The sequence below is a fragment of the Athene noctua genome, chromosome 13 (assembly GCF_965140245.1).
Source record: "Athene noctua chromosome 13, bAthNoc1.hap1.1, whole genome shotgun sequence".
In the NCBI taxonomy this organism is placed as follows: domain Eukaryota; kingdom Metazoa; phylum Chordata; class Aves; order Strigiformes; family Strigidae; genus Athene; species Athene noctua.
Window position 1 is genome coordinate 3697182 of NC_134049.1, and position 26178 is coordinate 3723359.

At 38.2% G+C, this 26178-nt stretch overlaps 1 protein-coding gene across 3 annotated transcripts in view; it reads left to right on the top strand.

The window, feature by feature from the left end:
- SEMA6D (semaphorin 6D) overlaps positions 1–26178 on the top strand; it is a 269723-nt gene that overhangs the window by 77180 nt on the left and 166365 nt on the right. The window contains exon 1 of one of the 3 annotated variants that reach the window (XM_074917640.1): positions 16799–16886. The exons of the other annotated variants lie outside the window; for them this stretch is intronic. The gene's annotated coding sequence lies outside the window, so the exon portion shown is untranslated. Of the gene's footprint in view, positions 1–16798; positions 16887–26178 lie in introns of those variants that run through there. 3 annotated transcript variants of the gene reach the window in all.

The window sequence follows — 26178 nt, forward strand, 5'->3', positions numbered from 1 at the left end:
TTGGCTATCATGAATTGTAGTGGGAAGTGTCCTGGAGTCCAGTTTGTGACCTAATTCAATGGAGGTTTAGGGAATGAGGTCTGCTGTCTGGGTTAGGTGTGGCTGCAGTGGAAATTAAGGCGCTGAGAGGTGGCACAGTTTCTCTTCCGTTGTGTGACATGGAGAGCGTGCCATAGTGAGGGGTCGTAATGAGAAGGGAACCGTACTGACTGAATTACTGCTGCTGAGCTTTGCGGACTAAAATAAAAGAATCCTAAATAATAGTTAAGTTTTTGAAATGTCACTCTGTAGGGATTTGAAACATGAATGGCTGCACTGACAGGACAAAAATATTTATCTTTTTCAGGTTTTTTTTTACTGTGATATCTCAGAATGTTTTTATCCAACCTCAAGGGAGTCTCATCGAATTTCCCTTTTCCCTTCTTTGTTCCCCCTTTAAATCATTGCAGATTCTTTTTCTCTACTCAAAGCAGTTAGCAATACCATAAACCATGGTTTATGCACAGGGAACATGCCACTATTTTTTTTATTTTGTTGGAAAAAGAATTGATTTCCTATCATTTGTTTCAGCAGTTCCTTAATTCTGTTCAGCTTTATTTGCTGACATTAGTTTAGCCCTCTCTGCTCCTGAACGTGATACAGCAGTTCAGTTAAACTTTTCCACGCTGATGACTGTACTTGCTGGCTTCTGCACCCACCTGGGGGGCAGCATCACTCTGAAAGGGGCGCAGGCAGCTTCTTCCAGCACCACCTGCCTGAACAGAATATGCGTATTGCTGCTCAGAGTCCTCTCTCTTCACGTCTAAGGACCACACCTTCTGCTGCTTTGTCACTTCCAATAACTTCTTGTATTATGAATCTGTTTGGACTACGCTTTATTTTTCCCCTTGAGACTGTTTGTCCATTTGTCCTAATATAGTACGTTAGATAAAATATTTTCTGGCTGTCAATTCCAGACGTTGGTTTTCTAGAGTAATGACCAAATTAGTCATTCTAATGTCCAAAAGCACTGTACAACTACTGGAGGGTTTTTTCCTGAACAGGTTTTTAGGTGTAATTATTCATTTCCACCCATTATTTTAATGAAGAAGTTAAGATTTAAAGAGCTTTTGTTCAATTGCTGTGACTGACAAAGCAATTTTCTACATATGATATTCAAAATAATACGCTACTATTTCCAGTAGGTATAGTATTCAATAAATAAAAAGGTACATGTGTTGACCTGCTATCCTTGATGTTAACATTGGAAAAACAAAGCAAATACTACCTTACAAATATGGACCAGTGTTTTCAGAGGAATTAAATTAGTAGGCAAAGTATGCACCAAAGAAGAATTATGTGAAACAAGGTGCTTGGCCGGTACTTCTCAGTATTGCTACCTATGTAAAAGTATCTTTTTCTGTAGAGTTTAATATTCCTTACTGGATTTTTAGTGTTGAAATATTCCTTTAATCCTTAATAAATTTTATTCTAGGGCTGTGATTTCTTTTTCTAGCAAACTTTGACTATTTCAGCATATCTTAATTTTGGCTACCTATGAGATTCTCCTGAAAATTTCAGTTTCAGTCTCTCCTTTTATTAGAGTCCTAGTTCAAACCTCAGAGAAGTTACATGTTCTTGTGCTTCATTAGTTGTCTTTACCTTCCGACTGCAACCAAGTATTTCCTCTGGTTTTGATTGTTTTGGGTTTTTTTTCCCATTGTACGCAAGACTTTAATATTTGTACCAGATTTACCCTGTTTTGCTTGTTTGATTGAAGGTATGCACTGCTGTCAACTTAAGTGAATGCTTTCTTTAAATACAAAGTAATGTCTTTGATGCTAAAAAGTGAAACTTTTGAAAAGTGCTTTAAGTGGAGTGGTCATTGTTAAGCTGGAACTAAACTGATGCTTTTAGATAATAAATGTGATCTCTGGAGTTACTGGTTTTCTTCAGGTTGTTCCCAAGTCACTTCCCAAATGGACTAAAGGCAGGCTCAGCATTGCTCTCTGCTGCTTCAATGCAAACGCTCATCGAGCGTTGGTAAAGTCAAATAGGATCAGTAGTTACAATTGTTGGCAGAATGCAGCAAACCAGATTTCTCATTTACTGCGGATTTGAATTAAATCTAAATATTCTTGCCTCTTCTTATCTGCATAAGCGGTTCAGTTGTCTTTCAGCAGCCTTTAAAAGTATTCTGTGCTTTCCTCTTTGCCCATTGGGTCTGCCCATTTTACTTTGCTGTTGTTTTTGTTATTATTTTTCAAGCCCTCTTCTGAAAAGTTTCTCTTATTCGTGGTGATTGTTTTACTCACAGGTATGTTCTTATGTTGCACTTTTCAACGGGAATCTATTTGTCTTCAAACAGAAATAGAGACTCTGATTTGTTTACAAAAGAGAAAAATACACTGAATACTTGAGATGTACTTACTAGTGGTCAGTTATTTTTGTCAAAGTTGATTTAGTCTGTGCTTAAAAACAATAGTTTATTGCTTATGTATTAAAAATTCTAAAATATGAGACTTGGGCCAATAGAAAGCTGCCTGCAAGAAGAAACTAGGTAAAATTGAAGCTAACATAAAGGCTTCTGCATTGCTAAAGTATTTAAATAAAAATGCATTCTATTCATTATGGACTGGACCTTTAAATATTTGTGTCTATAAGTGACTGTTTATTTGAGTAAGGTTTCCTGTTTGTGTGTATATTGGCAAGAAAAGATTCTTGGATATTACAAAAGCTTTACAGAATTGTGGTGCAGATCTTGTTGCCTTTATCTCAAAATTTTAGGTCTCTGTTCATTAAAATATATGTGGTATGTGGCCTTGCATAATATGTGCTTGTTAGTTTGGATTCTTGCATTTTTAAGAGTTAATCTTTTCCAGAAATGAGGGAGCACCCCTCACCCTGGAAAAGATTTATCACAGAACAAGTTCAAAACTTTGTAACTTGGTTTTCTATACACTTCACTATTTTGTTCTAGATGCTTAAAACGCAAGGGGCAAATATAAAGACAGGCTCACTGAATAATGGCATCTACCTCCTGAAGGGCATGATTTTGAAGACTAACTAAAGCCAGAATGGGATTTTAGGACTGAGTGAACACTTCAGACAGCATATAATTCAGAAAGGGTACCTGTGAGGAAGGAACAGATGTCATGAAAGGAAGGCAAAAAAAAACGCCTCCAAGGAGTGGTGAGAGTGTGCCACCGAGGAGCTGGGAGAGTGATGAAGTACTTGATTATACCAAAACATTTGAAGACAGAGCTGTAGTATACGTTAGTAGCGTAATGTCTCATATGTATGCAGCCTTCATACTAAAAATTATGTATGACCTATTAAAAGTGAAAGAGTTTATAGAATGTCCAGCAGAAACCCATCTAGAAATCCAGGCAGTGAAGAAACAATCATCTGGAAATTGCCTGATCTAAGGGAGATTAAAGAAAAATGTTTTTTCAAAGGAATCGGGATTCATTTTTCTCTCTACATAGACCCATTATGCAGGAAAGGAGGTGAACCTTCCAGTAAAGAGTAATAGTGAAGAAGGCTCACACTGGGCTTTTTCTCCTCACCCATTTATCAGCTGGCTGTAACCAACTGAGCAATAAGTACACAACCAACAAAAAATGTTATCAGTCTAGGACTGTGAATATGCAGGAAGACTGACACATTTATTCAAAAACGGAGAAAAGCACTGTTCTCGCAAGCGTGCTGGTCACTTCTGGCCTTCAGAGTTTAAAAGGATGAAATAAACTCATGGGAATATTGATGGGGGGCTCACATGGTACTTCCAATGCAGAAGTCTGAAAATTGTGTTAGCTGTATCAGTCAGTACGCTGTTATGCCAGTGTGGCATTAAAAGGAGGTTTTATACTGAAGAACAAATGTGTGCGAGTAGCAGATTTCTGTTCAACAAGTCTGGCCTCCTCTAGATGTCTTTTTGACTCCTCTGCCTTGGCCGGGTGGGTATGTATGGCTGTCAGTATGCCAGATGATTCTGGACGTGTAAAATAAGCTAAGAGCCATCTCTCTTCTATGTCTCTGGGAGGAGTGTTGGCAGCTGCTTTGCCTTTCCAGGACCACCTGTAAAGCCCCATCTTCTCAGTTCCTGTCTTCAGTGAGGCTGAAGACAACGGGGTTTTAATTGGGGGTGAAGCAGCGGATCAGGGTAACTGAGGGCCCCACGGGTGTGAAAAGTCTGGTATTGATGAGACTGGATGAAACTAAATTGTCTTTCCTAGTTTAGTTTCATTTTGAGACCTATTAGAGCAATTAGTGGATGGGGGAAGGAGGTTGGGGGGCAGTTGGGGACTGGGAGAGGTCGCCTTGTCAGCTGGTTACATCTGAACATTTCTGAGGGACGGTAGGTATGGAGCAGTCTGTGGCTGTTCTGAAGTATTTTTCTTCATGTGGTATTCACCATTGAAATGACTGTCTGGATGTGTGAACCTGTATTTCTACAGAGATTCCACTCTGGTTTATACCACATTTAGAATTTGGTTTCTTTTTATTGTATAAATGGTGATAAACTAAACCAGAAGTCATGGCAAAAATCGATGGTAGGGAATATAATACAGTAGCAGTATGGAAAAGCTAACGTTACTTCTGGTGTTCACCCTCCCGAGCTTTTGATGCTGCAGATACGCAGCTTTATCGTTGCATTAACAGTTTTCTTACTTGATGCTGAAAAGAGTAGGCAAAAGTTGCCTATGCATATTAGTGTAAGTTAAGATAAATATTAAATGTTCCCCACTGAAATGTTACCTTCAGCTGAAGCATGTTCTGTTGAACTCCAGCCATACATTTCCATGGAAAGGATCAATTTGTATCGGGGGCCAGGGATGGTGGTGGCATCTGTTTAAGAACTACCTACATTTTATGTATGTAATGAAAATGTGATGAGCTTGAAAAATATGTGTGTAAATACATCAAACAAAGTTTTGTTCTTTTCCCCCTCACAGCACTCCAAGCAGGTCAAAATTAATCTTGCCTGTGTATCCCAAACCCATGTCAGAGGATTTTGGATGCTTAAAAGTACACAGGGTCAAATCTCCATTTCAGTATACAGCCAAATATAAAAATATCAGTTATAACATTAACAGCTCTGACTCTAATGGCTGCAAAAACATGACAGAACACAAATTTTTCTTCAGTCTTTTCATTACATTCTAATTCTTATAAATCCTGTGACTTCATTGCAGGTTGATAATATATTGAAAATGATGGCCAGCATCTGTCTTGTCTCTTTTACTGTAATCAAATTTGATTTGCAGTGGTTTACATTACAGATCAGATATTACAAATAAAAACTTTTGTCAGATCTGAATGAGATCTTGCACTTTCTGGAAATGTTTTATGAAAGGAGAATTAAATGTGCAAAGGCTTTTGACTGTACATTAAGACCAAGAGGGATCCCAAGAAAATTTTGTCCTTTTTATAGCATAGAAATCCTAGTTGCTGCATAGCCACATAATACCTATGTGTAATTCACTGCAAGCTGAGTGGGTGAATAGGAAGTAATCTGAGAGAAAAATGTTAATTGAAAAACAATTTTGCATCCCTATATAGTTTACAGCAACTTATGAAATCCAGAGCTGCATGCAGTATTTTAGAACAGAACAATATATTGCTGTGGTAGTATTTTATCAAAATGCAAGATTCAGGAGAGTAAATAATCACTTTTGTTTAACAGATGAATAAATAGTGCAGTAAATACCTACACGAACTGTAACTTATAAACCGGTGGCAATTATCCCTACAGATTTTTTAGCACCTTCCTTTTTCTATTAGCACACATGAACCTAGTAAATTATGAATAAGTTGAACTATGAGGAAGTGAGGGAAGCTGAAAATACTGAAATGCAGTTTCTTCTTTTGTCCATAAGTAGTAATGAGAAACCTAATAAACAGTAAGAAAGGGGAGACCCGTTAGTCATGCAATCAAGCTTCACAAATCATGAGTAATCACCTTAAACACACTGATCCTTCAGAATCCTTCATTCTTCCCAGTTCTCCAAAATATCTCAGTCTCCACAGTTTTTGAAGTGATTTTTAAGATGTCGAGGCACTGCTGACTGTCATGCTGCACATGTGTGCAAGGCCAGGAGGGGACAGGGGACATTCTCCCTTGTTGTCTTGTGGCACTTACTTAATCACAGCTACTCTCGAAGTAAGCCTGCAGCGGGCGAGACATGACCAGTGAGGAGTCCTGCACAACAGGAGCTCCCTTACAAGGTGCCGTAACCCTTTGAGAGCTGCCTGTCGTTCACAGGGGAGGCTGGGTGATGTCCTGCCTGTCCACATGCTTTGTGGTGTGAGTGTAACAGGTGCCCAGCCTGGATCTGTTGGAGGGGAACTGTGTGTGGTGCCAAGACCCTAACTTTCCAACCAACTCTGGTATGTGTAACCACAGAAGTAAAACTTGACTGCAGTTGGAAACTTGTACTAGTTCATGCCCTCATTTTTAAACTGCGAGATTCACTGCAATGTATCCTACGTTAAGATTTCCAGCTAAATAACATTCATAAATACTGTTGGAATTGGTTCAGGGGCAGAATTGCTTGAGCAGTCAACAGTGAAAGGAGAACCCTGTGCCTTGAACCATGAGGGATAAAACTAAATGAAAGCAGTCCCTCGGGTCCCCAGCATATGAACAGAATTACGGAAGTCGCAAAACAATATTTTTCAACGTAATTATTTTATTTACTTCCAGAGCACAGATTTCTAAGCAGAACTGAATTTAGACAAAATTATTTTCCCTTCTGTAGAAGCAGAGCTGTGTTTTAATTTCCAAGAGAGGCAGATGTACGCTGGTATTGTGGAAACTTAAACGCAACTTTTATAAAACTAACTACCACTGACACGTGAGTATGTAATCTTTGAAGGGTGCATTTGCTCAAATTAAAGAACAAATGATGCACATCCAGAATTTTATTCAGTTCAGTTTTGAGTGCTTTGGGATATTCATCTTTGGCAGTAAGAGTAAAGTTGATCAGCACAGCCAAGAAACAACAGGTTTTTCAGTTTTATCAGCAGGAGAGCTTTGTTATGGGCAGCAATTTAAAAAAATTATCCTAGGAGGTGCGATTAATCTGGGGAAATGAAACTAGTTAAACTGAGATTTAATGAGGTTCAGGTAAATCAAAGACAGGACATTATTTTAGTCTTTCATATTCATACGTAGCAGTTTTGTTCTTGTAATATAGAACTAGAAAGAAACATGACTCCTCATCTGAATAACCTCCTATTCTCTAAAAAGGTCTGCTTTTATATTATGACGTATTAGTTAACAAAAGCAATCATGCAAAAATAGAGTACATTAATGCTAGCCAGATAACTTCTTACTGTGTACAGCTGTACAGGAAACAAATACAAAGTTAATGTATAAATTTATCAGATTTTTCCATTAACTCTCTACTTAACAAATGATCAGCTATTGTATGTAATATCCAATCTCCAGAAGTCTTAATGATCATGGATGTGCACAGTAAGAGATTAGCATAAAATTAGCACTGATGCAGATATTAAAGCATCTTAAAAGACTCTGATATCCTGGCACGTAAATTAGGCAGTAGAATATTTCTAAGTTTTGTCAAAACTCCCAGGTTAGCTGAGTTCAAGCATACTTATGTTCCCCTGGGGTGCAGTTCCCATATTCCTACCCCCTGTTTACTGCTTTGTACTGATTTTCAAATTCAACAAAATAATTTATAAAGCTGTAGGGGACATGCTCTCAGCTGATGCATCTTTTAGGATCATACCTCAAAAAGGATGGTTTTCATATCCGTATTTGCTTTTTCAGCACAATGCTCAGGGAAGGGGGAGGGATGGGAGTTGAGGGGTTTGGGTTTGGGTTTTTTGTTGTTGTTGTTGTTGATTGGTTTTGGTTTTTAAACTGAATTTTGCACTTCTTACAAAGGTATGCAACAGTCACATTGTATATCACGTATGGGTAACTAAGTATATTATGGCTTGATGTTGTCTGGTACTTTTTGTAAATCAATATTTTTAATATAAGCAGCAAATGAACTATTTTGTGGTAATGTCCTGTTTTCAGTGATTTCTCTCAACCCTGCTCTTGTCAGAGGGTCACAGTGAATTGCAGTTCTCATCCCCTGTTTCCTCACACTACTGAATGCTTCAATTTTTAAGATATCTAACAGGACTCTCAGGGAGCCAAGCATATTTTTAAAAGAATCTGTTAGCCCTGTAGGGAATATTGTCACTAAAATGAAATATTTCCAAGATGAAGCAAACTCTTTAAATAGTCTGAAATTAATTCAGAATCTTTTCAGCACCAGAGTTTGGGATGATGTGTTTTCTTTCATATTCCTCCCCCATCTCTTCAAACTGGCTCGTTTGTCCCTACTGGATACAACTTCCTGCTACTTGCAAAGCAGTAATTATCCTAATTACGCTTCAGCATTTAAAACCATCTTCTGGAAGATGATTTACAAGAATTACATAAAAGAGATCTATACACAATGACACACTTGCTTGTTTGGCCTGAAGCATTTTATGTTTTCCAGTTTAATCGGAATTCTTATGATGAGTAAAGAAGTTCTAATGAGTTTCTGAATGAGTCTCTGCCTGAAGATGCATTCAGACTTGTGTACTTGGCTAGTTTTTCCTCTATGAACAGCTGAGGTGGTAAAACAATCCTTTATTACTCTGCCTTGCTATGAGGTGTTATTGTGACCATTTGAGATCATGCTTGCAACAGTCTTCTCTCTTTGAAAAGTTAAAAATGAGAAACTACTGAGTGAAAGCTAAAAACAGTATCAGGAACAACAGTCAGATTGATACACTCACTGGTGAGAACCAACACATGATTCTTCTTTACCAGGAGAACTGAAAAAATATATGAAAATGAGATAATCTACAAAAAGCACTGCAGGATTTCTACCTCTGCCTTTTTATATCTCCCCGATGAAGCTTCAGACCTCTGGGTGGTGGGAGGGGAAAGCTGCTGTGTGAATTTTTGATGAAGACCCTATGGCAGCATTTGGTTCTTCTTTCTCTGTTTATTGAATACAGTTATCAGAACAGCTGAAAATGAGTGGTGGGGCAGGATATGGCAGTAATTTGATTTATGCTCTTTTAGAGTTTCATAGTCATACCCAAGATTAGTCTCAACTTTGTTCTTCATGTGTATCTTGGAAAGCTGGCCGTTGACACATAGACAACATGCAGAGTAAACTGATATCCCAAGATAACATAGTAATGAGAGTCATGATTCAGAGAGCTTGAATCAATCCTGAAAAGCCCACAGGAACATGACAGTATGCCTGATGATTTAAATTAGAAGCCCGTTTCAAAACACTCCAGTTGTAGATAGAATGCTTTCAATGGAAAATGTTTTCTGAGTAATTTTCTAAGCTCCCAAACTATAATTCTTACATATCTGAGGTACGGTGCTTACTGTGGTGCAATACTAAACAAAAAGGACAATCTTTAAAAGCTGATTACTCCTTAATTTTCAGAAGTCTCATATGAAAATTGAGAATGCATCCCAATGCCATTATACTTATTACATCTCTATATACACTACTAACACTACTAAGAGCACGAAACGTTAACATACAGTAGGTTAATACACATTTCAAACTGATTATAGAATCATTCAGGAGCGTAACCTCTCATAGCTTTTGCCTCTGCCTCTGAAATAATGATGAGAAGGTGGTTCAGCACAGAAAATCTGGTGGCTTCTTGTGGTAAGACCGTTGTACCAGAAGTGATTGTAATGAAGAGGAAAGTAACTGAATCCTCTACCATAACCTTTTCTGCTTTCAGAATGTTGAGGTTATGATGATATGCAATCCAGTTCTATAAAACGGTTAAGTATTCTCTTTAGATGAAACAGGATATGCCAAGCTGTTCTATTATGTGAAATGCCCTCCTCAAAGGCCTTACAATGTCTCACTGCTAGCACTGGGGAATGGCTCATAGGAAAATTAAGAGTGGCTGATGCTTGCTTAAAATATAACTTTCTTTCAAGCATATAATGCCTCATTTTTTTCTCATTGCCTTTAATAGTAGAAAAGGGCATTGTGTCTAGTTTTTCACATGATACTTATCATCAAATATTAAACCTTTCTTACAGGGCGGATTTCTGAACAGGCGTTTTAAGTGAATTTATAGAACTAGAAAAATACTTCAGCTGCTGACCCAGTGACTGAAAACTTTCACTGACATTTCAGTATTGGTTCAAATCCCGTTTTTCCTAACTATGACCTTAAGTTACTGGATGGGGACTCTTCAGAAACCTTTATGTGGTGAAGTTGCGGTCTTGACTGAATTTCTGACAGCTAGATATTTCCACACCAGGCAAGGATGATACTACTAATTCTCTAATCGTATTAATGTCTCTTAATAAAGAAAAGTCTGCACAGTAATTAACATGTAAGTGAGCATACAGATTTCGTGGATATGGATTTCACGTGGCCATACGTTTCCTGTTTTGAGAGTCAAAATGTAAAAGGAGGACTTCTGTCTATAGAAAGACTTACAAACACTAAATTGTTTTGGAAAATAATTAGGTCATCTGATTAGCGTGCAGTATTTTTCAAGTCAAATATGACCTCAGAAATTTAGCAACCAAATTGCTTTCCAATTCCTTGCTCTTTAGCTTGCTTTGATGCTCATGCATATTATTTGCCTATGGTGGGTCAAAGTCTCTTGTATTGTGGAAAAAATAGGCAAAAGTAATGAATTTTCAAATTATGCATTTATTTAGGAAAATTAAGACTGAAGAAGATTGCATGGCTTAAAGCTTAGCCTAGTGGTCAGCATAATGGAAGGTGAAATGTGATATTGGCTAATGCAAAGTAATGCACACTATTTCAACTGCTCATAGAGATTACAGGCGTGTAATTAACTGTAATCACTCAGGACAAAGGCCCGTGTATCTTTGTGGAAAGGTTAAATAGAGATCCCTCTGAAGTTGAACATGGCAGTCAGGAAAGTTCATAAAGTTGGATAAACATAGAGAATGGAATTTGATAAAATAAATCTGTAAATGTTGTAATTCCCTATTTGGAATCAATTGTTTACCACAATTTTAAATGTTGTATTAGGTTCTGATCAGCCATTCTAGAGATGATATTGCAAAGAAGATAAGGATTGGTGGATTGGTATTCACTGCTGTAGGATATCATTGTAGCAAAAAGCTTAGCAGGATTCAGGAAAGGATTAGACATTTCCTTTTAAAATGAGAACAACCCATCTTTACAAAAATAATGATAAAAACATTTGTAAGAAATACACCCTAAAGCTGAAAGACTGAGAAGTCAGCCACTGACTGGTGGTAAGTAGGAAGCTATTTCCTCTTAGGACAGTTACTCTGTTGTAGAAATTTTCTTGCATTTACTGGAGCTGCTTTAGGAAGTAGCATTGTGGACAAAATAATAGTGTTGTTTAGCATAGCAAAAGTTGTGTGTAACTCTCTCCAGCGTATGAAAGATGTACGTCTGTGACAGTATTCACTGTGATGAAAAATACATTACCCTGGCTGCAGATATTACATGTTTACACTTATAAACCAGAGCAATTCGAGCTTGCGTTCTTCATTGTAGGGATTCTCAACACAATCAAAGGAACTCACAAAGGACCTCACGTTTCCCAGTGGGTTTTGAGGTCTCTTGCTGGGGGTTTTGGTGTTACTAGCAGTATAGTTGGACATCAATTTTAGCAAAGAAAATTCAACAAAAAATAGTGTCAACATGAAAACACACAGCCTAGATCCTAGTGAGATCATATTTGGTTTTAATTACATGTTTCATTTCTAAAGTTTTCCAGAAAATCTTTCCCCTTGTTTTCGTGTTTTGTCACCAATTTTACTTTTTGTTAGATTTCATTTTTTATATTTATAAAATGTGTACTTCTTTAATTTAGGCAGCAGCAAAACTTAAGAGACAAACAAATGCTGTCTTGATACTTTTTTTACTTGGAACTTCAAGAAATACTTATGCATTTGATTATTCTTATTGAACAACCTATCAAGAGACAAAGTTTTAAGACTTCATTATTGTTCTGGTTTTTCCCCCACAGCCTAACCTCTTATTTTTGAAAAAGACAATTAGTGAGTGTGAGCTTGTTTAGTGATGCGTGATTCATCTGCCTGGAAATAACGCTTCGTACCTTAGGTCTGTCTCTGTCACCATGCCAGAGCAGTTCAAAACCACAGGATTTGTTTGGGCTACAAGTTCCATTGGCACAAAAGAGTCCTCAGCCCTTCCCTGAACGTGCCAACCTCCACGCATGGAGACCAGGCGCTATGGGGAGAGGTGGGGAGGCCCAGCTGTGGCTGCTCCTGGGTGCTCTGCAGTCCCCGTAGGAACTCGATGTATTCAGACAACTTCAGGGCTGAGACCCAAGGCCAAAAAAGTGGCTTCTTGTCTTTTGTTTCCACCCAGCCCCCTTTCATCCAGCACGTTTGGCCTAGGTTTCTACCATAAAACAGTGAGCTCGTATTCCCTAAGTAGAGATTTCCTTCCCTTTCCCAAAATTTTTAGCTGCATGTGGCACCAAAAGATAGGAGGATGTGGCACCAGTGAACAATTTCTGCTCTGAGACTGTGTGAACTCATTAATAACTGGGCCTCAAAGAAAAAAATGGAGATACACTATTTGCTTACACTTTTCCTGCTTTCTTCCTGTGACAAACCACCTGTATCAAAGCAGAGATTTTATCGCTGAGCATTGCGCATGGAGGGAGTGTGACTGCTTAAATCATCTTTTATAGTGTTTTTGTTTATTGTATTCATTCCTATTCCGTGAGGCCCCTTTTTTGCTGAATTAGCTTTCCTGGAAACAATCACCAATACTTCCTGTCAATCAGTTGGCAGGAGGTGTTGTTTCCAAGAGTGCTGATTAAGCCACACGTGGAACCAGAGACTGTAGGAATCACTTAGAAAAAAAAAAAAATTCAATAAGAACATTTTATGAAAATTCTTCTGTTGAGTGAGTTTTTAAATGAAACATGAGGGAAGAACACAAAGGATGGCAATGCTTGAAAGTGTAAGAGAAATAAGATAGGAATGGAGAGAGTTGGTTTAATTTTTCTCTCCAATTTACTCTTAACCTTGTGCAAGTCCTTTTGTCTCAAAAGTTGAAATTTTCCATTTCCCCCAGAAAGCTGTTGTGGATTCATATTGTTGCTTTTCCTTTGAACGATACTGTTATCTTTCTGGAAGTCTTATCAACATCCTGATAACATCACAGCTTGACACCCTACCAGAAATCAATGATGTAGAATTTTTGTAACTTATTTTATTACATGCAAATGCACAAACTGTGGGAAGAGAAGCAGCTGCAAACACTACACAGGCACTCCTGTTTTCCAGAAATCTCAGTTACCAACAACCAGCTCTCAGGAATTGCTTCCAAGTATAGAGAAAAACACAGAGAATAACTCCTCTATCTGCCACCAATTTTACATTAATAATAATAATTAAAATAAGGCCAAGAAAAAATCCACAACCCCCCCCAACCAAAAACTAGCCATTTGTCTTCATACAAACTAAAAACTTGCTCACACTGTGGAAGAACTCATAGATCTGTGTATAATAATACTTTCTTAATTCCTTAAGTCTGAGATTGTGCTCAATGGGATATTAAATAAGGATAACTGTATGGAGCCTTTCTAGGAAATTGCATCTAAATTATTCCGTATTGTAGCCGTGCTTATCTTCTTTTAAAGAGACAAGGTCCTGATGTTATGAATTGTTTACCGCTTTGTGCCAACTACCTTTACCTCCTTACCTTTAAAAACACATCCACGTGTTTTTGTGTTGCCCTCGAATTACACTCCTCAGACGTACACCCACATAAAGCATTTTATCACTCATATTTTGGCTTCATGCCATAGCTGCTCAAATAGTTTGAAGTGTTGTTCAGTGTTGGCACTGGTCTGTAATCAAGAAAGCACTTGAAGGGAGCACAACCCAAGAATTCCCAGGGTGGGAGGGGGATCATGGCTGTGCGAGGAGCAGGGACAGGGCTCTCAGTGTGGCATATTCAGGTTGGTGTTGAAAGCTCTCAGGGGAAGGGAAGATAAATAGAGATATCAGAATTTACAGCAGGCGAAGGCCATTGAACATAGCAACCAAGAGAAAATCTCTTCCACCGTTTCTCTGTTCTCAGCAATTAGAAGATTTTGATTTGATGAGCTGGGCAGCTGGAGCTGATGAGGCTGAAATTTTTTTTCATGTGAGTGGGTTGGAATGTTTAGAAAATATCAGATTTCTGAAGGTTTTATTTGGACATGAAAAGCTTCCACTAAGTAGAGCCTTCAGTAGCCAGGAGCGTCCCTTCTGTGGCAGCGTAAGTTCAGCGTACCCATAGCTGAACTGCGGAGGGGCTTCACACCCGCTGCCTGGAGAAGCACGGGGTTTAGAACACTGATTTGTGAGTCATTGTAGCAGAGCTCCAGACAATGCAGATCCACAGGCCACAACCCCACCTGCTATTCACTCAAGGTATAATTAATATGAGTTTGAAAAAATCAGCAGCGTATTAGACTTCAAAATGAGGTTGATAATGGAGTATCGCCTGTCTACAGAATCAGAGGAAACAAGGAGCATCTTCTGCTGAATAAACATCCGAGGCTTTCATTTTGTGCCCTTCTTACAAAGCTAATGCCTTTTCCCGGTTTAAATTTGCAGTATCAAATAAGTTGCCATTGCCAGAAGTCCAGGCTGTTAAAAAAGTATTCAATAAAATCCTTTAAAATTATTAGCGTGAACAGGATATTTTTTTAAAACAGGTTATATTTACCCTTGCACAGGGAGACTTACTCTTTTCGTAGATCAATTGTTTCTTTTTGTTTCCTTGGGGAAGAAGCATAATGAGTGTTTGTTTTTTTGTGGAAAAAATCAGAACTGTTTCTCACCCCTTGAGTAAAGAAGAGCTGATGCCAGATTTGTGACAGGTTTGGCCTTAAATGGATAAAGACCCTTGGCTTTTTATTGGGAACTGAGGGAGCCCAGAAATAGCCTCCAAACCAGGTCCTAATATTGAGTGATAGATGATTCTGTCTGAACTGCCTGCAGCTTCTCCTATGCTTTCCCTGCAGCGACAGAGGGAACATTAATTTTCTGTAAGTGTATTGCTGCAAATATAACTTTAATATAATTTTCAGATGTTTGAGTAAAACCCTAATGTCTTCCAGTAATTCTCTTCTATAATCCTGTGTCACTGATGATTGTAGACAGAGACAAATGCCAGACTGTGTCTGATTGCTGTTTTCTTTGTCTCCTGCCTCCAGTTACCTTACTGGTTTGGATAATGCAATACTCCTTGTTAGGCTGTTCTAAGTTTATTATCCTTCATATAAAAGCGGTACAGACGCTTGATGGATAGGCATATCCAACAGTAGATCTAGAGAGCTGCTAACCACCGGGGAAGGATGGACATGAAGCTGGAGGCAGTGGCCACTGCAGCGGAAGGTATAAATGAATGTGTGCTTGTGGCTTATATGTGTGTGTTTTTTCCCAAAACCATTACTCTGCAGAAGCTAACCTTTTTTTCCATCCCCTTCTCCTTCACATACTTACTACACAGCTATATTAGTAATGCTCTTCTGCTGCATCATTAGGCTTCGTTTTCTTTATTTACACTTCCCGTTACTGGAATCTGAATCGTGATCCATGCGCCTTTGTAAAGTCTTGTCCCCTTGGTATCCAAAGTTGCCCTTGCATTTCTGTTCCCTCTTGTATATATGTTTCAACCTATGCTTTGTCTCACTTTTATTCACTGTCTGTAGCTGGCAAAGTAAATGTAGAGGAAGGACAGATTTGCAATGAGGAAGTTTATCTGCTGCGATTCTTCTATTTTTTTAGCATCCCTGCTGGAGAAAAATACTCAAAAGTGCTGCATTTGTGGCTTTAAACAGTGTCCCAGATACCAAGAGAACACTCATGTACTCACTGATTAGGCTCTACTAGCATAATTGAATTTGGATTTGTAGGAAATTTTGAAGGCTTTCAGGAATGGTGGTTGGCATTAAATTACTTTGAACGTTAGGAATACAAGCAAGTGCAGCTGACCGTTTACCATTATGAAAAGCCTCTATAAGCAGTACAGCATCTGAGAGGCACTGCTTTGTGAAAAAACATTAAAGGGAACAGATTTTCAAATGCAATTGCCACTAATTTCTTAGCTGCTGGGCAGAAAAATAACTGCAACTAAATTTCTATATGATCATACTTAGAATTGGAAGTCAGCAGCTACTGTGAGCATATTACTTGACAGAATTTAATAATAAATGCTATTTTGATTTTGACCAAAGAAAGTAATTTATCTGGCTTAATAAAGAATGCTGTGCATTTTGCTGTCTGTGAAGAGGAAAGAGACACTGCTTAGTTGCTGGCTTGTGAAGACTGACTGGATTTCTTTAATTAGTAAAACAGTTTTGCTGTTGGCCTGTAGAATTCTCTGAATCTTCTGTATGCAGATTGAGCTATCTAAACCAAATTGGGGTTTGTTTTTTGTTTTTTCTTACATACAAGAAGACCAGTTGGGTATGCCAAAGTGCATTCAACCTGTTTTTAAATTGCTGTTGTCGAAATGCCCTTGTTCTCTGCAGGATAGGCTTGTGTCTTGCCCCACCTTTTCACTCCATGTCCTGCCATAGTTGTGTGATGTGAGAAAGCAGGGAAGCACATTGTCCAGTGCGGCAAAACACTCCTAGGGAAGACAGCAGGCAAAACTGAGTCATCACATTGCTGAACTGAGGTTTAGCTCCCCGGTGAATTGCTTCTAGTTTTTGTAGCAACTTTTTCTAATGTTGCTTTTTTTTTTTTTTGCACCTCTCTTCAAACCAGAAGAATAGGGATGAGAGAAGCAAATCCAGACCAATATCGCCACAAGGGCATGGCTGTGGTACAAGAAAAGACTTGGCAAGAAGAAAGGGTAAGAGAACGCATAGAGGGCCAGATGCTCTCTAAAGATATTTAAAAACACTGAGCATGGGGTTCACGCTGTTTGGAGACGACATCTTTTCTGTCAATAGCAATCTTTCACACACACACATAAACACACACGCGCTCGCAGAGGCAGAGACAAAGGGAATATATGGGCTCTGGCAGGCAGAAGTCAGAGCAGCTCTGAGAATTGACAGGTGTCACAATGCTTTACCTCATAAACCTGTTCATAACTCAGAATGCAGTAAAGACTGCAGTTCATTAAGAAACTGAATGTTAAAAAAGAATGAAACAGCTAATCAAATTTCTAGTAAGGAAGGAGTGTTCCCTTACTACCTGTTAGCACTGACAAAAGGATGCTGTCTTTCCTTTCCAGAATTCCTATGAATATTGCCAGTTTTCTGGCTTCATATTTTAAGGATAGGTGCGTCTCTTATCTAGATGATACTGACCTGTTTCACTGGGAACAGAAGAATTGCAACTGTTTTTATACTTATCTTTTATATTTATACTTCTTCTGATGTTTGTCTTACCATTGTTTTTGTTGTACCAGCGTCACGAGATTTAAAAAGTCCATCACCTTGCTGTTTACTGTTATCCTAATACTGGTCTTGATATCTCTGAATGCCTTATAGACATTATCTCCTTGGCACGCGACTGCTCCCAGAAAAATGGAACAGTCACGTCGTGGCTGAATACAGGTTTGAGTGCCTTAGTTTCGATGAGTTGGCAAACAATAGCCCTTTGCAAATTGAGATGCATAATTTAATTCAAAACATATCTTCTGTAGAATTGGCGTGTACTGTGTAAGTACTGCAGTTGATAATCTTCCGGAAGACAATCCTAGTGACTCTATGGATGTGTGTATTAACACTGTCACCATTCGTCTACTGAATAGCACCATTTTATGCGTGTAGTCCTATTGCTTTTAATTGAATAATTTGATGAATGAGGAGGGAAAGAGCTTTCTTCAGGAGGACTAAGATGGCACCATCAAGACCATGGATTAAGCAATGGTGCTTCAGGGAGGAGTATTAGACCTTAATATTAGCGTTACTGCCACCAAGATAAGTATCTTGAGCTAAATTCTCAAAGGTTTGCAAAGGTTTTAACCACACATGCCGTTCAAATCAAGGGGAGTCACAGAACTAAAACCCCATGTAATGTTTTGAGAATGTATCTCCTGGGTGTTAATTTCATCATCTAAAATACATAACATAATGGATAGTTGCTGCATGAATACAAAGTTTTAAGTCCCTCTAGGGGCTCTGCCAACAGCACAAACCATGAGAGTGTATCTGAGTTGTTTATGAACAGAAGCAGAGTCCCAAGAGTGATACACAGCTATAAATTCACTCCAGTCTGTGCCTATCTATTGTTGTTTGTAATAACAGAGAGCAGTTTTTCCCCTAAAATGACTCCCTTTAAGAGCTTTAACTGAGGAACTCTGCTTGAAAAGCAGTTCTGGTAGCTGAGGAGCTTTGCTGGAGAAAAGACTCCATTTTCTCTGTCAGTATTTTTTGTAGTTTATCACACTTCCATTTTTCACTTAACACAGTTATTTAGTCGATTCATGTGACTGTGCCATTTATTTGGAGATAACTTTAAGAATGCATTTTATTTACTGGACCTTATTTGAGAATAGATATTCTATTAAGCTGATTATATGTTTTGTTAAAATGTGCTGTTAACACACAAGCTATAACGACATGCTTAAGAGACGTCTTTACACAACCAAAATGTGTATTTTTTCACTAAGAAATAAAAGTTGCAAAGCCTAATGAACTTTTGGAGGGTTCAGTTGCATCCTGTTTCTGACAGCAAACCCAGCTCAGGCCCAGGCAAAGCAAAGGAGCATCATACTTGAGAGGACAAATTTGATTATTCTACAGCAAATTTCTGACAAGTTTTTATGAACATAGAATTTTAGATAAGATCTAATTTGTATTAAAATGATGAAGTGTTGCTGTAGCTGTCATAGAATGACCTAAATTGTAGCATATTATTGCGTTATATTTAGATATTTTAAAAGATACTGTATTTATTCAGTGTGTGACAGTATGCATGAGTGCTGCTTAAATTCCCAACGCTGTCTGACGGGCGTAGCTGGGCAGGAGAGGAGCGATGGTTCACCTCGGGGCTGTGGGCAGGGAGTGGGCAGCACTGACCAGCTTTGTGAAACATCAGACTGAAAAGTTACTAAACCAACAGCTCTTAGGAGCAGTGAAAGCTTACAGCACTCATGACAACACTGGTGTCTTGGGTCCCTCAGAGATACACACTGGACACTTAACGCATTGCTTCTGTGTTTTGTTAAGAGGCCCTGAGCTATGTTACCCTGCACTGGGTTTGGCTGCCACCATTTCCTGCCTTTTACAGTATTTTGGGGAGTTATAGTCCTGATGGCATGTTTTACTTGTGACACTGTGGACACAGTCTTCTCCAGCATAATCCTTCTGATAAAGCATTCACATCACCAGCAAAAGCTCTCTTGCTCATTTTGTACCCTTTGCTTTAGCTTTGTTGTTTCCTTTCTTTGGAAGGTTACTGAGCCGCACTTCACACATGCTTTGGTGTGTGACAAAGTCTCTCCCCAAACAGAACTGGTACCTCTGAGGTGGGAAGGACTGGCTCAGAGTTTCATACCTGCCAGAAGTGTAGGGGTGAAGGACACACCCGGAGGCTGCTGGGGCTGAAGCAGGCTGGGTGTGACAGTCCTGCCTGCCAGAGGTCTGACAGCACCAGCCTGCTGACTGCCCCAGCTGCGTGGGGCTATTTTAGGCATAAGAAAATGGGGAGGGTAAATTCCCACAGTATATAGTTATTAAAATTTTTTAAAAATCTCAAACGAACACCACCACCACTCCCGAACAAACAAACAAATAAACCACAACCAAAGCATAAACAAAGAAACAAAAACAAAACCCCACCAAACCTGCAGCATATTTTTGAGATCATTAACTGGGTTTATACTGGATTTCTTTAACGAAGAAATACAGTCATTGAAGCCTTGTCGTCAGTAGATAGGAGAGAGGAGGCTTTAAATTCATTCTAGGTCAGGAGCATTAAGAAACTTGTGTGTTTTACAGTAGATATGATTATATTTGGACTTCAATTTCATCAATACTAGAGTTTTTTGTAAAATGTATCTCTGCAGTAATTCTTGAAGTCCATTTAAGTTATGATTCTGTGAAGTTACTAGTTATCAGAACAAACTTTCTGTTACTGTGAAGCTGCAGAGTAGGAAGCAACTCCTGAACACTTCTGTTCATGTTTTCTGGCAGTTGGCTTAGAAAACTAACTGGAAAGGGTTCCATTATCTCCCTGTTATTTCTTAAAGAAATGTTATTCCATTGAAATAAGAAAGTGGGCCTGAACATGATCTTTTTAAAAACTTATTTTGGACTGCTGTGTTTAGTTTGATGGAGAGAGATTTTCCTGAAGAGGCTTCTGTGATAGCACCACGGTTGAGTACACGATGTAGGTAGCAGCTCTTTTAAGCATGTGACTTTATTGCACACACAGCAGTCTTTTTTTTTTCTGCTTTCTCCTGTGAAGAACAGGGAATAGAAGTATAAAAAACAGTAATTGAAAAGGGCAACTTGACATAATACACATTGCAGTCAAAAATACATGCAGCGAAGTTTCATATCTATAGAGATATTCAGACTGTGCAAAATCAGTAGAGTGAAAAATGTGGCAGGTTTTTTCTTTGGTTTTGGAGACCAGAATCCTCCTCTGCAAATTCAAAGTGCCTAAGCCACCAGGACAGGAGCTATTCTTTATGTCTTGGCTCCGTCTTGCCTCGGATCTTACTTTTAAATATTTCAGTTATTCAAAGGAGGCGGCTCGATCATTCCATCACCAAAGGTGCAGTCAGCATAAAAAAACCGTTCAAGTCAGCTGAAGTCTTCACATTCACTCAGTGCTTGTTAGATTGGCCTACATGGTGCTGGGCATCTTGCCTTTATCAAACCCCAAAGGCAAATAAATTTCATTAACTTGTAGAAATCACATAATCTTTAATACTTATTTTCAGCTGTGCAGTATTTCTACATACAGCCTTAATGCTCGATTACCGTGTCCTTACCTGCTGGCTGTTGTAGAGGAAGTCTTTACTTAATTTGTAAAAAATTTACGTCTTGAGTATATCCACCAGTGGAGTCCAGCTCCCTCATTCCTATGAAACTTTAAATATTTTTTGAAAAATACATAATGTGATACTAGAAAACATCTGTAGGTAACAGTAATATGTCATAATACAAAAACTAATCAAAGAGCAAAGTTATCCTTGTTTTTTCAGTAGCACCATATTTGGATGAAAGGTGTGCATTTAACAAGAGAGTCAAGAAGACTGCAGTCTGTCCTGACACTGAAAGCAGCAGTAGGTGACAGGGCCATCCCTGGCACCCTGTGGCACCCAGCCACGCTGCCGCCTGTGGAAAATAAAGCCCCAGGTCTGCAGGGTGGGGGGTTAGGAAGGAAGCAGGGATTGCCCAAACCTGCGCCTGGGCTGTTCAGTATGGAATGGGGTTTAGCGGTCATGTTCTGTACTTTTACATAACCATGAAAAGCAGTTCTGTGTTTCTTCTTTAAAAAAAAAAAAAAAAAAAAGTCCTTCAGTGTCTTCAGGGTGTGCCAGAGGAAGTGTCTGCTCAGTTCCTGTGAACTCCTGCAAAGTTTGGGAACTGGGCAAAGCAAATAAATTGGATCCTGGGGTCGATGACTGTAAGACCTGTGAAGCCATAGCTGTGCAATTGATGTGTGATCCCGAGAGTTCATCTCTAAACCACTGCGTTCAGATTTACTTCTCTTAATTTAGGCCATTAGCATAGTGAGAAAAGGTTAAGCTGACTATTATGAATAGCGCATCTCAAGAACATGTGTTCCAACGGCTATTTGAAAGTCTACGAAATGTGGCTTAAAGGAGCCAATTCATAAAATATTATTTGGTCTGTTTCCATGGGATTCTTGAAGCATTTCCCACTGATAACCATTCTTTGTTTACAGTTTCTAAGACAGTTTTCACTCTCTTGGAGTTCTTCCACAGTCCTTTGTGCTCCTATTTTTAAATAAGCTTCCCACACACACACTGTTTTTTTCCTTTTCTTGAAGGAAAACTCCTTTTGAAAATCTGGGAGGAGACAACAGGAGAGGTTTGCATCTCTCAGCATACAGTGACTTCTGACCCTAAAAAAGAAAAAAAATAATTCAAAAATGATTACTTTTAGTTGGGGTTTTTTTTTCAAATTTTGCTAGCTATTGCATGATAACCTTTGTTTTGCACAAACAATTTACTGTTGAGTTGGTTAATGAAAGCTTCCAGTAGTATTCAGTACAGTGACAGTACAGTGATTGGCATGAAGCAGGAAATGAGATTGTACAGCAGAACTAAAAAGTGGCACAGCATATGCCAATATTCAGTCGTTTGGTTCATCAGACTTAGAAAAAAATATTGTTCTGCTCTACTGCTCATTTCTTTCATATGACACTAAAATCTTAAAGGTAAAAAACTCTGTGGGTTTTGTTTTGTCTTGAACAGACATAGTGCACATCATTAATGATGTTAATAAAGTTAGAATCTAGATGGATATATAAAAAAAAATACAGAAAGGGGATTTTTGAGAAAGGTGTCGAAGCATGGGAGCTCATTTCTGCAACAGGAACTTGTTCTGGAAGTAAATAGTCTGAAGTATTTCTATATTTTTGTAACCGACTGAATAGAAAAGTTGTGTTTGAGAAAAATTATAGGTTTTGTCCAGCAGTATATAAATAATGACTCATAGCATTCTACGACCTCTGTGATATGATTTTTATTTCTGCTTATACAATCTTTTTACTGTAAAGAAAGTATCTAATGTGCAATTATACTTTGCACATAAAATATGTTAAAAATTGCACATCTAAAAACTACACTTTTTAAAGATCTTTCTTGCCTTGTTTTCCTAATTTTTACCAAAAGGGCACAAAGTTTTACCCCAAATATGTTATTTTCTGCTTACGTGTTGACTATTAGGACTTGACGTCTCCTGGGTAAATAACATTTTGTATGGTTGTCATCTGATATAAAGGCAGATAGTAGTTATAGTTAGAAATGGCTGCCTGCCATTCTGTTTAAAAGAAGAACTTGTGTGATTTTTTCTAAAGGGCTTGAAATCCACATTGAACCAACCTCTAAGGCTGGCAGCATCAGTACAGAAAAGGGAAACCAAGTAGGTTTATTTAACAGTTTAATCTGCCTAAAATGTGTGTGTCCAATTGTCCATCCCCCCGGAATGAAAATGCTCAGGAACCAGGTTCTGAATTTATTCTGAGTTTATCATCGAGATTCTGCACATCCCTTAAAACCTATTTAATCTAAGAAATAGCAGGAATAAAAGCAAAGTTTGATCTGATTAAAGACAGCAAAGGTTTAGATTTTCCCATGAGGAGTACTAGAATCTACCTTGATTTGCTAACTAGTGTTCAGTATTCTCTTCTTTTATACAGAAATTATCTTAAATATGCATAAGAGGTGATAAAAAATAAGTTTGTGATAAGGTAGACATTTGAAGAGGACAAAATTTCAAGGTTTCTAGTATTAATATTTATACAGAATTAAGTCTCCCTTGCAATTTCTACCCATTTGAAGATTTACTACACTCTTCTTCTCCCTTCCCTAGTTCTTATGGAACAAAAAGAAAATCATTTTATTTGTCAGTGTTCATTTTCCCACATTGAACAGTATCTCACTCTGTGAAATTGTCATATTGAAATTAGAATCTAGCCTGAAAAATATGCAGTGAGAGCAAACCTGGGAAAATCTATTTTTATATTTATTTTAATCAGCTAAAGAAGTGGGACTTAATCTGTGATCTATTGATCGTGGGCAGTTCATAAGCAACAAATTCAGTGTGTGATTGTGCTTACAAAATTTAACCCCATTTTTGCAAGTAAACAAACTGTGGTGGAAATGGAAGTAATCAATTAATAGTCAAAGTTTAGGCTAATCTTCACTTGGCTGTAAATTGAAACCATTGTATAAAACAGTTTTTTGGTTTATAAACTACAAAATCAGCGACCTGAAGTATGCCTACTGTTGAAATGTCGGATATTGCAATATTATTTAAGAATGAGAAAAGAAAAGTCGTAAGCTTAAAAAATTGCTCATTATCACAAGACACTATTTGACTAAATGCTGACATTTTTTCTGATAAATTATTTTTGGTTATCATCCTGTATTGGTGTAGTGGTTTGGATATCTTGCGATGCCATCACGTTAGCATTTCTGTTCAGAAGCACACTTTTGAAGTGAACATGCCAATTGTTCTCCACTTAGTTGGACTTGTTGACAGAGCAGCTGAATGTCTTTTGCATGGAACTAATCAGAGGATGCACTGCAGGAGTAGACTTTATGCCTTCTAGCTTCTCGCTGGCCCTTGGTCCGTGGGACCAGTATGACTCAAGTGAAAGAACCCAAAACATACGATGTGTAGGTATTAAGTTCTTACCACAAACCTCAGTGTCTATAGCTCTGGCTTCCATGATTAGACTGTACTTTGTCTGATTCCACTTCCGTGGCTCCAGGTGCACCGTAGATTTGTTCCATGGATGTCTTCCTTCTAGGAACATGAAGGCTGCCAGGGAGGCCACACTGAAAGAACAACAGATGTGAATTCCCATGGCAGTGTCTATGAATTGAATACTTAAGGTTTCTTGTTTCTCTACAGTTTAAGGAATAAAAAGGCAGAAAGCAGGCTTTTATCAGAACAAATTTTGTTTTGATGAAAATTCAGCTTAATAAACAGTTTTTCTGGATCTTTTTTAGCAATTCATCCAGTTATATGTCAAGGTAATGATAACTCAGATACTGTAGTTTCATATTCATGGCACTAACAATAATAGAAAGACTGGAACTTGTGTAGAGTTTCCTTTAACTATCTGAGTCTTACCATGAAGACAGTGATTTGCATGAATTGTCCTGATTTAGTCAGTTCCCTGGCTTTCATAATGGGGGCATATTTGGTTGCTTGGTTACCCATTTGAGATGACTGTATTTTAGATAATCATTGATGGAAACGTTACCCACAAGGTGAGTGAGCAGCATGATGCAGATTTTCAACAGGCCACAAATGTAAAAATAGATCTGTGCAAGCAGAAGAGAAATTGTAATAGATATAGTTAATTTACATATTTGCTCACACTTACTGAACACGTTTACACACCATTTGTATATGCCACTTTGTTGTTGTTCTTGCATCCTTAAGCTAAAAGAAAGCAGAAATTACAGAAGTGCGTGCTTTAGATCAGCAGGAATGGTGATAATGGATATCCCGTAAGATGCTGAGAGGAGAAATCGAGAAGGTGCATAGAGAGATCAGACTCTTAGCTGATTAGAAATCCGTTTATTCTGAAGTCTGCAGCAGCTCAACCAATCTTTATTTTGTAAGGAAAAGTTAATTTGTTTATAAAACATGAGAAGTGCAGTCTTGAGTATGTGAAATAAGATTCATTAAAACGTTTCTGATGAGAGGTGCCAGCTGTTTGACATGACATGGGGCAGCAGTTTAAGCCTGTTTCGAAGTGAAGTCAGCCTGTGCAATACAGTGACATGGAGTGTTTTAATGTCCACATCTGTTTAATTCTTTTGAGTTGTTGTTGTGGTTTTTTTAAGAAAAAAATTCCAAATTTTTCCAATCCAATGTTCTCCATACAGATCTGAGTCTTACAGTGCAGAGCACCGTGACAGTATCTAGCATAAGACACTCTTCATTTGAAACATTTTACTATGTGGTGAAGACTAAAGTCGCAATAAACAAAATGGATATAAAAGGGAAAATAGGGTAGAAATGTTTGTCGTTGTCAGCATTTTTAATTTTTGGACAAGATAGTCACCAGAGGCGGGGGGGGGGGGGGAAGAACCTAGCCATGACTACAGGTTAGAATGCTGCAATAATTCCAGAAGGGGAAGTTGAAAAAGCTTGTTTTCCCTTGTTCTAAATATTCAAAAATATACGTTATTCCCCAAATTATCGGAATTTTGCTGGTTAGATATAAATTGCATTCCAGCTTCTAGGGTATACTCTGATTGTTTTCAAGCTCTTGTCTCATAACTACTAGAGCTAATAACTTCATGTTTGGCTTTTTTCTTCAGGGGTTTAGGATTTTATTTTTGTTTTTAAGAAAGTAGAGGTTTTTATTTAATCACTTGTCTCCAGGATCTTGCAGTTTTAGAAAAGAACTACATACTGCAGACCTGGCAGTCAGAAACTGGAATTTAACAGCACAGAGTTCAATTATGC